This window comes from Onychostoma macrolepis, chromosome 24 (genome assembly GCF_012432095.1).
Source record: "Onychostoma macrolepis isolate SWU-2019 chromosome 24, ASM1243209v1, whole genome shotgun sequence".
NCBI classification, from domain to species: Eukaryota; Metazoa; Chordata; class Actinopteri; order Cypriniformes; family Cyprinidae; genus Onychostoma; species Onychostoma macrolepis.
Genome location: NC_081178.1, coordinates 4196985 through 4209288, shown reverse-complemented (window position 1 = coordinate 4209288; position 12304 = coordinate 4196985). Strand labels below are relative to the sequence as shown.

At 34.6% G+C, this 12304-nt stretch overlaps 1 protein-coding gene across 8 annotated transcripts in view; it reads left to right on the top strand.

Moving 5' to 3' along the window:
* Nucleotides 1-12304, top strand: part of kcnc3b (potassium voltage-gated channel, Shaw-related subfamily, member 3b) — a 73471-nt gene that overhangs the window by 15801 nt on the left and 45366 nt on the right. The window lies entirely within an intron of this gene.

Genomic DNA, 12304 nt, shown 5'->3' with positions numbered 1-12304 from the left:
AGCTAACAGGGAACGATCTCATCAAGGTTCTTTCAAGTTACGAACGTTCGTTCGAAGTGTACTGCTCTTTAATAACATTCTCAAAACGTTAGCAGAAAATCACTCATGGAACGTTTTTTTTCTGAGAAGTATTTAAATGTTCATCTAAAGTTTTTTTTTTTTTTTTTAAACGTTACTAACGTTAATGTTCGCATAAGAAAAAAAAAACATTAAAAACTGGACAATTTAAATATTCAGAGACATGTTTTCAAAACTTAATGTGAACGTTATCAAAACAGAACATACGTTTGTTATCTGGAGTAACATAAGAAGGTAGTAAAATAAAGCCTCGTAGTAAAATATCTGAGTTTGAATCTGAAAGGTTTTGGATTTAAAGCCCAGATTTGCAGTGCCATTGAGTTTGAACGTATACTGATTTGGAAAATCAAGGCACTTTTTCGAATGGACAAATCCATAGTATATACTTATGTAAATTTTTTTTTTTTTTTAATGTTATACTTACGACTGGTTTCAAAATATTAGAAGAATATTCAAAAGTAACATTCCTGTATTGTTTGCAAAATGCTAAAATGGAACGTTAATGTTCGCATGAAAAAGAATGTTCCAAAAGATTCCAAAAATATCTGAGTTGGAATCTGAAAGGTTTTGGGTTTAAATTCCGAATTGACAAATCCATAGTATATACTTGTGTTAACCCACTGAACTGACTTTGCATATAGTTTCCAAGCTACCAGGGAACGTTTTATGACGTTCTGGTAAGGTTCTTTCAAAGTTATGAACAAACATTCTTTCAGTAATTTTAACAGAACGTTCATTCAAAGGTATCTGGTTTTTAATGACATTCCCAAAACAATAGCACAAAAATGTGTGCATCATTCAAGAAACATTTTTATTTAGATGTTCATCTAATATTTTTTAAAACATGTTTCAAAACTTTCAGAGAACATTCAAAAGTAACATTCCCATAATGTTGGCATAATGATAAAATGTAACATTCCCTTAAAGGAATAGTTCACCCAAAAATGAAAATTCTGTCATCATTTACTCACCCTCAAGTAGTTCCAAACCTGTATGAATGTCTTTGTTCTGCTGAACACAAAGGAAGATATTCTGAAGAATGTGGGAAACAGAGCAGTTCTTGGGCACCATTGACTTCCATAGTATATTTTCTTCTTTTTTCAATGGTGCCCCAAAACAGCCTGGTTACAAACTTTCTTCAAAATATCTTCCTTTGTGTTCAGCAGAACAAAGAAATTTGAACTGAAGTGGAACTACTTGAGGGTGAGTAAATTATGATAAATTCATTTTTGGGTGAACTACCCCTTTAATGTTATGTTTTTGCTAACATTCGCTTAAGAAATAACTTTTTAAAAAACATTAAAAAGAACATTTCAAAGAACATTCATAATGTCTTGTTTGGAAAGGTTGAAACTGAAAGATTATAGGTGCAAATGCCGCAAGCATTGATCAAATATCATTTTGTCCTTGAATAAGACATCTAACCTCAGGTAAATAGTGTACTGTAAGTAACTTTCAATGAAAGCTTCAACTAAACGAGTAATTAGTCAATCTGAGCACTCTTATTCCTTCACAAGTGGTGCTGAAAACTTAGCCGATTGTGTTTAAAGCACAGCTCCTTGGTTTGTACCTCAGTTAACTCAACTTGCTGCTAGTTAGTGGGATGCAAGATAAAAGTTAGTTGGTTGAAACTTAAGAAGGGTTGTTCAGTTGTGCATTTAAGATTGTTTTTATGCTCTGTTCCTCAAAGTATGCATTGGTGAATGTGAGTAACTTCATAGTTTAGCCTGCTGTATTCAGCCTTGTGGTTAATATCTGGGTTGGTAAATGAAAGTTTGTAGCCATCGTTGTGCCCTTGAGCAAAGATGTGTCATTTAATAGGCGTACAGTAAGTGGCTTTGGATAAAAGCGTCAGATGAATGACTAATGAGTAAGTAATTGTGTTTGGGAGTAGATGAAGATCTGTGCTAATAATTGAAAAGTTGGGAGATTGTAAGACATTTAACCTGAGGTTGCAGGTCACTTTAGATGAGTAATTAGTGCAGTAATGTGTGTTTGCAGTTCATCCTTCATCCTCAGACTGTTGCAGCGAGTGGATAAAGTTGCACGATTGCAGTAGTTGACCCAGTTCAAGCTGGTTAAATGAGCTTTGAAGGATGCAGTTATCAGCCTGTCAAAATGAAATCAGCACTGCCTGTGGATATTCCCCCAGAATCACACATTGCACCATCATCAAACAAACACCAGCCTCGTATTTATGCGTGTAATTGCATGTTATCGTGCACCATTACGCACGAGCCCCCTCTTAGATCCATCTGCACGCTCTTTGTTTCAGCTGTTTTAAAGTGTTACACCTTACAGTAGCAGCCACAAAACCGTTACTGCATTTATAGCCCATAAACCCGCTGCTCTTATGAATCTTTTATGCTTCCGATGCCCGACGCAGCAAACACAGACGCTTGTTTCTTAATTGCATCCTTGGTAATTTTCATTTAAATGCGGGCTTGTGTGTTATTTTGAGCTAATAACGGATGCTTACGTTCAATCTGATGCGATTATAAGCGCTGATATGGGAGCTGCTGCAGAGACAGGGTGCGTTTGATTGATATTGCACGAATATGATAGACTATCACTCATATATTTGCCTGGAGACATGGTAAAATATTTGAAAACAAATGCCCTGGTGTGTTCATTCATTGTGTGGATGTATCATATTCTGCTGAGGAAGTCACTTGAGGCTGTTACAGGAATGTTTTTTGTATGTATAGAAAATCTATGTCCATTTATCCATTTTGACTCACATACAAGTTGGTTTATCTGCATATTTGCTGATTACTGCATGCTTTAGATTGTCTTTCATGTATTTTAGATGAAATTGAGATGCATGGCTGTCTAATTTAACATCTTGTGTCATAGAGGAGCTCTCATCTTCCTATCTGAAACCAGATATAATGACCTTACTGTGGGAATTTTTAGGAAAGAGCTTTAAAGCAATGTCTGCGTATACATATACACATAGACGAGACACATGCATAATGGCTGTCTGCTGTGTGTTTGTGCACTTGCAGGTGGATTTAGACATGGCTTATACCTGGGGAATGCATCTCCATTGTCCAAATGTCACTGGCAGGGCAATATTTGCCACAGTTCATTCACCGTGTTGTCAGCTGGGGTTTACTGTATAGTTGTTGCTGTGTGCATGCAAGCATTAACATGCATGTAGTCACAAATAAACACAATCAATTAGTGGTCAAACAGTGAGGGTTTTTTAATGTCCAGTGCTGACTGATGGAGATATACTTTATGGAATGCAGTTGAATTATAAGATGCTCAATTTAAATGACTTATATTGGGCTTTATTCATAAAAATTTTTTTTTTTTTAAATAAATGAATACTGTTGTTCAGTAAGGATGCATTAAATTGATCAAAAATGACAGTAAAGACATTTATAATGTTACAAAAGGCTTCTTTTTCAAATAAATGCTGTTCTTTTTAAAATTCTGAAAATCATGTGTTACGGTTTCCACAAAAGTATGAAGCAGCACAACTGTTTTCAACATTGATAATTATAAAAAATTCTTGAGCAGCAAATCAGCATATTAGCATAATGATTTCTGAAGGATTATGTGACACTGACTGAAGTAATGATGCTGAAAATTCAGCGCTGCATCACAGGAATAAATGACATTTTACAATATATTCAAATAGAAAACACTTATTTTAAATTGTACTAATATTTCACAATATTTCTATTTTTAGTATATTTTGATCAAATATCAAATATAACAACTTTTATACAATAACATACAATAAATGTACAACAACAATAAATATAACAACTTTTATACAATAATTTAAAGTGTCCCGCTGAATTTTAGTGCAACAATTTATGTTACAGTTGAATGAATATTTTACAAAATGTTTTTTTTTTTTACAAATGTTTGTATATATATATATATATATATATATATATATATTCCAATTTTTGAAATTTTCTTTATTAAACATTTAATTTTATTGACAAAAACAGTTTTACTCTTAATGAGCCATGTTTTCAAACACAATGATAATTCATTCAGAAATTGATTTATAAACAAATTGTGCCATTGAATTGAATGCAACAATTCACTCAATATTTACTCAAAATTCAGAAAACAATCTTAGCGCTAAAATATGCACCAAATTATTTCAGTTTAGTGACAATAAATAAGATATTGAATTTAAATAAACACTATTTTATACTCTTTCAACCTTATTCGTAAAAACAAGAAGAACACATTTCTTATTAAATCAAAATCACTGATAAATCCATTCCTGCTTAAATTATGCTGTTTTAATTTAATTAAATGCACCAATTTACATAACGATTTTGCCTGTGATTTGCACAGAAATTCATTCTGCTAGTGTTTCACGAGTAATGCTTATTTATTTGACCATATTTATGCAAAATTCTCTAAAACAAATATATGTAAAAAAAACATAATGCTCTGCCAAGTGCAAACACGGTTTCTCAGAAAGCATTTCTGCAGTTTGACTGTGCTGTGTTTGTCTCCGGTCATGCATTAGGACATGACAGCGCTCCGTAACCTACAGTAACACTTCACTGATCTCAAATCTAGCAGGACTAGACAAGACAAAGAGGCACGCTTGTAAAGAAGGACGGACAGAGGAAGGCAGAGGTGAATGGAAGGATATTGCTGGCGTGATTTAAAGCCGCTCGCTATAGATTCATGGCGCGGGTGAAGTGTGAAACATTTATGAGTCGAGCGATAATCTGCATGTTATTCACACCAACAGCAGTCCAACACACGTGAAGCTTGAACACACACACACACTCGTGCGCAACACTGCCGCAATACTGCTCTCCGGCAGCCTGAGCTGTGCACTAGAGCAGGAGATGAGCAAGAGAGGGTCAGATGTAAGGAATAGGAGGGAAAAAAAGCGAGCTGGAGGAAGCAGAGCTGTGAGAGATTGAAGGAGATGGGCATTTGAGAGGAGGAGTGGCTTGAAATGAGAGGATGGGAGTAAAGGAATGCTTTATGGATTCATTTTAACATCTTCAATTATGACTAAAGGCACCGGATGCCTGCCTCCCCCCACTTCTGTGGATTATTGATTGATCGTTTATCAATCACTCGGATCTTTGTCTCTCTGAAGGCATCCGATTGGCACACACACACACACACACACACATACAACTGACTGCACTGTAATACTGTCCAGTGGCACGTGACTCTTCTGAAGGTTATTGAGAACGAATCTTCTAATGTATGCATCATAAATGACCACACAGAGATCGATACTAATCTCGTAAACATTTACATTGATGCTTAAGAGTAATTTCAATCATTTTACCATTATCTATATCCAGTGTTGGGAAGATTACTCTGGAATAAGTAATAAGTAGTATAACAATTAGTTGTTGTAGTGTAACAATGTTTTCAACTGTTAATCATTTTCAAGCATTTAAAGCAGGCAGGGTTAACCTTACAGTAGGACTCAACACTGAATACTGTCAGACTTTCAAAATCCTTGCATCTCTTGAATTAAGATTATAATCATTTAATTTTAAAGCACAGCCACCACAAAATCAGACTTTAGCACCTCTTATCTTGAGATCATTTTGAGGTTAAATACTGATTTAAAACAAGTATTTAGATGCAACCCCCTTTGTAATTAACATTTTCATAAGTAATTTTTTTTAACAGATTACAGTTACATTTATTTTGTAATGAAATTATATAATGCTGTTATAAATAACTTTCAGAATTGTTCAGAAAAGTCAGAATTGTGAAATTTGCAAATCTTTTTTTTATATCTCATAATTCACACTTTTTTCTCAGAATTGTGAATTTTTATCTTGCAGTTCTGAGATTATATCTCTTATTTTTTTCTCAGAATTGTGTTGGGAAAAAACTCAGAATTGCCATGAAAACAACCAAATTGTGAGTTAAAAAGTTGAAATTTAATTTTTGCATTGCATGGTGGAAATGGGCTTCTATAGAAATCACAGTGCATACGTTATACACAGCTGCCACAAAATTTGGAGAATTAAAGGGACAGTTAAAAATAAATAAATAAATCCATCATTTACTCACCCTCTATTGCAAACCTGTGTGACTTTCTCTCTTAATTCCATTGAAATTAATGCAATAATTTACTCAAAATTGACTCAGAATTCAAACACACACACACACACAAATAAATAATAAATAAATAAATAATAAATAACACTCATTTACACTTTTTGGACTTTATTCATAAAAATGGAGAACAAATTTCTTTATTCCTCCTTTGAGAGGGCTTTGTGTTCTTGAAAACAGTGGATTGGTTACATACAATGATCCAAAAAGATTTTGGACACTAAAACAATAGTTCACTCAAAAATGTAACCCCCAGTAATTGTTTATTCACCATTATGTCATTTCAAACCTGTATGACTTCCTTTCTTCTGCAAAGCAAATCATATTTAGAAAATTGTCAGTGGAATCCAATGTTATTTGACTTTCATGGTATGGACAAAGACCTCTTTCAGTTTTCATTTTTGGGTGAAATATCCTTTTAAGACACAATTACTTGTGTGAATGCCATTGCATTAGATAAAACACCAGTGGATAAAGGAAATTGGCTTTAGTGAAGAGAAAAGCTTGTGCAGCAGATGCCATTTGCTCTGTTATTTTATTATCTAATGCACTGACATTCAGACGTTTTAAGTGTGGCTTAAATGTCCAAATACTTTTTTGTTTCAGCTGTAATTTAGAGAGGGAGAACTGGTTGTTTCTAAGAGCGCCGTGAATACAGATCTCAGGCAGCGTGTGTGAAAAAGGTACAAACAAATCACGTGATGCTTGTGGCTTGTTTTCAAGTGACATATTGCTTGGGAAGAAGCAGAGATTTGCAAAGTCTTACTGGGCACCTGTTTGTCATCTGTCTGCCATATATAGGAGACATTTTTGGCACACTTACAAACACACTGTTTAATGATATAATCATATAGATTATGTATAGATCTATATATAGTAAATTATATATATAGTATTTATTAGTATTTTGATTGGGCTTTTATTTGTGTTTTCAGTTTTCATTTTAATTTTAGTTTAAAATTTTCATGTGCTTTTATGTGCTTTTGTCAGGTTTGGCTTTTCTTTGTTTTTTTTTACACATACTGGACATAAGGATACTTATGCACAGCAGGGTAATGATTTCTGCTCATTTATTCAGAAAATAAGTCTAAAATGCTTTGAAATTTTGTTATAAAACCGTTTTTATAACCGTTTAAATTCAATTTCATTCATAATTGAGTTGAATAGAATTAATCTTGGCTTTTATTTGTATTTTCAGTTTTTATTTCAATTTTAGTTTAATATTGTAGTAATTTATTTTTAAATGTTGTTTTAAATGAAGTGTTTTTTTTTTTTTTTACATTTTAGTTTTAGTTTTAATAATTTCATTACTTCCACTTTAACTTATTTCAGTTATTTTAATTTAGTTTATGTGCTATTGTCAGTTTTGGTGTTTTTTTTTTTTTGTTTGTTTTTTTTTTAAACATTTTCTTTATTGTTTTTTCATAAAGAGAGAGAACAAAACAAAACAAAAACGTACGAAATTACAACACTGCAGAAATATCACACCTTTCATTCATAACAAAATGAAATTTGAATACCCTTCCCAGTTTCTTTTCCAAAAAAAAGGGTGGTGCGGTGGGGGCTGTCACAAGTATTTCAAAGTGGAAACAACACCTTGTCACTTTCAAAATAGTCTATAAAGCATCCCCAAGTGTTATAGAACGCTTTATCCTTTATAGAAAACCTAATTTTTTCTAACTGAAGATACTGCGTGACTTCTCTTATCCAAGTGAAGTTTGTTGGGGGGGGGTTGGTTTCCAATTAAGAAGAATAAGACTTCGTGCAAAAAGCATCACAAATGTAATCACAGAATATTGACTCTTTGATATTGTAATCTTATCATCTTTAACCCCAAAAAGAGCTAATACCGGGTCTGGGTCCAGAAGTCTTCTTATAATATCTGGCATTATTTGAAAAATTAACTGAACTGGTAAGTAATGATTTTGGGACACTTCCAAAACGTGCGCGCTAATGAGGCACCTGCTTGTCCACATCTATCACAGGTTGAGTCCACAGATGGAAACATCTTGGAAAGTTTTTCTTTAGAAAAATGAAGTCTGTGCAATATCTTGAACTGTATAAGTCCATGTCTAGCACATATTGAGGTAGAGTAAACCGATTTTTGTGCATCATCCCACTGGTCTTCTGTAATATTTATTCCCAGATTTTCCTGCCATGTGTCACGTAGATATTCCAGTGATACATTACATTCAAGTTGTGAGAGTTTCTTCAAAATAACAGATATGCCACCTTATATCCAAGGACAGCGAGTCCATTGGGGAATGAAGGGAAATTCTTTTTGATAAAGTTGCGTATTTGCAAGTATCTGAAAAATTGGGACTTCAGCAGATTAAAACTGCAAAATGACTGCAAAATGACTAAATGTAAATGTAAAACTCTGTTGTAATTGTTGAAATGAGGAAAAATAACCATCTCTGAACAAATCTTTGAGTAAACAAATTCCATTTTCAAACCAATTACGAAATGATACATCTGATATGGATGGAGGAAATGAATGATTAGCAGTTAATGGAGCCTGAATAGAGCATGCATGCCATTTATAATGTTTTCTTATTTGAGACCATATCTTAAAAGAATGAGTTACTACAGGGTTTTTAGCCTAAATGAAGGAGGAGAAGATAAAGTTGAGAAAATTAGTCCTGGCCAAGAGGAAGGTGAGCATGATTGGTGATCTCAGTCCAGTCAGCCAAAGAATCATAAAGCGTAAATGAAAGGGCTCGTATGTTACATGACCAATAATACAATTGAAAATTAGGTAGACCCATACCAGCCATAGATTTAGGTCTCTGTAAATACGTCTTCTTAATTCTTGGAGTTTTATTATTCCAAATGAACTGAGATACAATCTTGTCAATTTTTTTGAAGAATGCCTTATTAATAAAACAAAAGGTGTTTGTTTTTTTTAGCTTTATTTTTTATATATCTTTATTTAAAACATAGCTTTATGTATTTTTTATTTCAGTTTTAGTAGTTTTAGTACCTCAACTAATAGTATTTATTTCTGCTTTATTTCAAGGCTTTAATTTCCTTTATTTCAAAGTTTTACGATTTATTCTGCATTATGTCTGCAGCTGCATATGTTTGACCGTGTATTCAGCCCAGACATGAAGGTTGCGTCTAACACTAATCTGGAGCAGTCTCACATATATAACTAGTGTTTGGCATGGAGTCTGCCTCCATCAACAGTTCGCCGGCTGTACGGTCCCGGAACACCTCCTCCCGCCGGGCCAAGCGTATATCGACTGGGTGCCAGAGTCCCATGCATAGCAGTCCTGTTAAATTGCTTTTGGCAGCTTTTCATGACATTGGCGCTTTAGTCCAGGACACTGTGTTTTGCCTAGAGAATGAAGGGGCATCTGAGCTCTACTGACACATGCACACCTTCAACACGAACACACAAACACTGCCTCTGTGCATTCCTGCATTCTTGTGCATACTGCATTCTTGTGTACTATCTCACAGAAGTGAGTACACATATATTTTATTATATCTTTTCATGTGACAACACTGAAGAAATGACACTTTGCTACAATGTAAAGTAGTGAGTGTACAGCTTGTATAACAGTGTAAATTTGCTGTCCGCTCAAAATAACTCAATGGTTCATGGTTCCCTCAATGAACTGTAGCTCCCCAGTGCCGGCAGCACTCATGCAGCCCCAGACCATGACACTTCTACCACCATGCTTGACTATAGGCAAGACACACTTGTCTTTGTACTCCTCACCTGCTTGCCGCCACACACGCTTAACACCATCTGAACCAAATAAGTTTATCTTGGTCTCATCAGACCACAGGACATGGTTCCAGTAATCCATGTCCTTAGTCTGCTTGTCTTCAGCAAACTGTTTGCGGGCTTTCTTGTGCATCATCTTTAGAAGAGACTTCCTTCTGGGATGACCAATTTGATGCAGTGTGCAGCGTATGGTCTGAGCACTGACAGGCTGACCCCCACCCCTTCAACCTCTGCAGCAATGCTGGCAGCACTCATACATCTATTTCCCAAACACAACCTCTGGATATGACGCTGAGCACGTGCACTCAACTTCTTTGGTCGACCATGGCGAGGCCTGTTCTGAGTGGAACCTGTCCTGTTAAACCGCTGTATGGTCTTGGCCACCGTGCTGCAGCTCAGTTTCAGGGTCTTGGCAATCTTTTTATAGCCTACGCCATCTTTATGTAGAGCAACAGTTCTTTTTTTCAGATCAGTTCTTTGCCATGAGGTGCCATGTTGAACTTCCAGTGACCAGTATGAGAGAGTGAGAGCGATAACACCAAATTTAACACACCTGCTCCCCATTCGCACCTGAGACCTTGTAACACTAACGAGTCACATGACACCGGGGAGAAAAAAATGGCTAATTGGGCCCAATTTGGACATTTTCACTTAGGGGTATACTCACTTTTGTGGCCAGCGGTTTAGACATTAATGGCTGTGTGTTGAGTTATTTTGAGGGGACAGTAAATTTACACTGTTATACAAGCTGTACACTCACTACTTTACATTGTAGCAAAGTGTCATTTCTTCAGTGTTGTCACATGAAAAGATATAATATAATATTTACAAAAATGTGAGGGGTGTACTCACTTCTGTGAGATACTGTATGTGAGGATACTTATTAACAATAGGGATATTGGATTCTGCTGATTTATTCAGAAAATAAAGTCTAAAATGCTTTGAAATTTGCTATAAAACATTTTTTGCCTGTGTTAATTAAACGTTAATAATTGAGTTATAATTGAGATAGATAATATAGATAGATAGATAGATAGATAGATAGATAGAGATTTTTTTTTAAATATTGTTTTAAATTGAGTGTTTTTATATATTTCTGTAGCTTTATTTTTTCTGTTTTAGTTGTAGTAATTTTAGTACTTCCACTTCAACTTATTTCAGTTAGTTGCAAAGACAACAATCTGTTTATGAGTTTGTTAGTTGCACAAACTCAAAAACATACATCAGCGCTTCACTCCCTGTTAAATCTGCCATGGCGACTCCAGTGCCCTACAAAGGGCAAATGCCATAACAGAGAAACACTTAAACAGAGAAAAGTGCCTTCAAAGTTCATTTTGATTGATTTGATGTCAATTTTCACAATCCATTTTCTCTGAATCTCCATATATTTGAGCCAAACTCAACTGTCACAGGATAGATCATAGTCTAAAAGACCCATTTCCAGTCATAACTCGATTTGGACATAATGCACAGATTTGCAGAGCAGTGCATCTCTGAGACAAGGAAATATCTTTCAGTCTTTCAGGCCAATCACAGTTTGTTTGTTGAATGAATGAATGAATGAATGAGGCATGAGGTTTGCTGTATGTAATGAACACAAACACAGAGGACAGAAGTGTCCATACATTTGATGAGGCTTATGTTGACCATGTTCTGCTGATGCTGAAGGTGTCATGCAAACCTGGTCGCCTGCAGGAATTTGAGTTAAACCAGCAGACAGAATGCAGAATTACAAGTCAAATTTGAGCGATTAATTGACTGTAATTTCCAACTAAAGAAAATAGATTTTCCAAAAATTTTGAGTGTTGGCTTGAAAAAGCCTTGTTTGAAAAATTCAACAGGGCAATATTAAGTAATATAAGTAATAAAATATTACTACAATTTAAAATAATTGTTTTCTATTGTAATATATTTTAAAATGTAATTTATTGCTGTGATCAAAGCTGAATTTTCAGCATCATTACTCCAGTCTTCAGCGTCACATGATCCTTCAGAAATCATTCTAATATGCTGATTTGCTGCTCAAGATACATTTGTGCTGCTTCATATATTGTGGAAACCATGATATATTTATTTTTAGGATTCTTTAATGAAATAAATTTAAAAAGAACAAGTTTTGTAATATTATATATGTCTTTACTGTCACTTTTGATCATTTGAATACATCCTTACTGAATAAAAGTTTTAAAAAAAGAAAAAACTGAACACAAACTTTTGAACTGTAGTAGTACAGATAGACCTAGTATAGATTTCATTATATTTAACTTTTGTGCATCATAGTGGAAGAACACTTGATGCATTACCTATTTTGATTTTTCTCCATTGCAATTCAGTAAAGTCCTCTTCTCTCTGAATGAGACGATCTGATGATCGCAGCCGGGATCTTGGTGTTCTCCACTGAGGTCC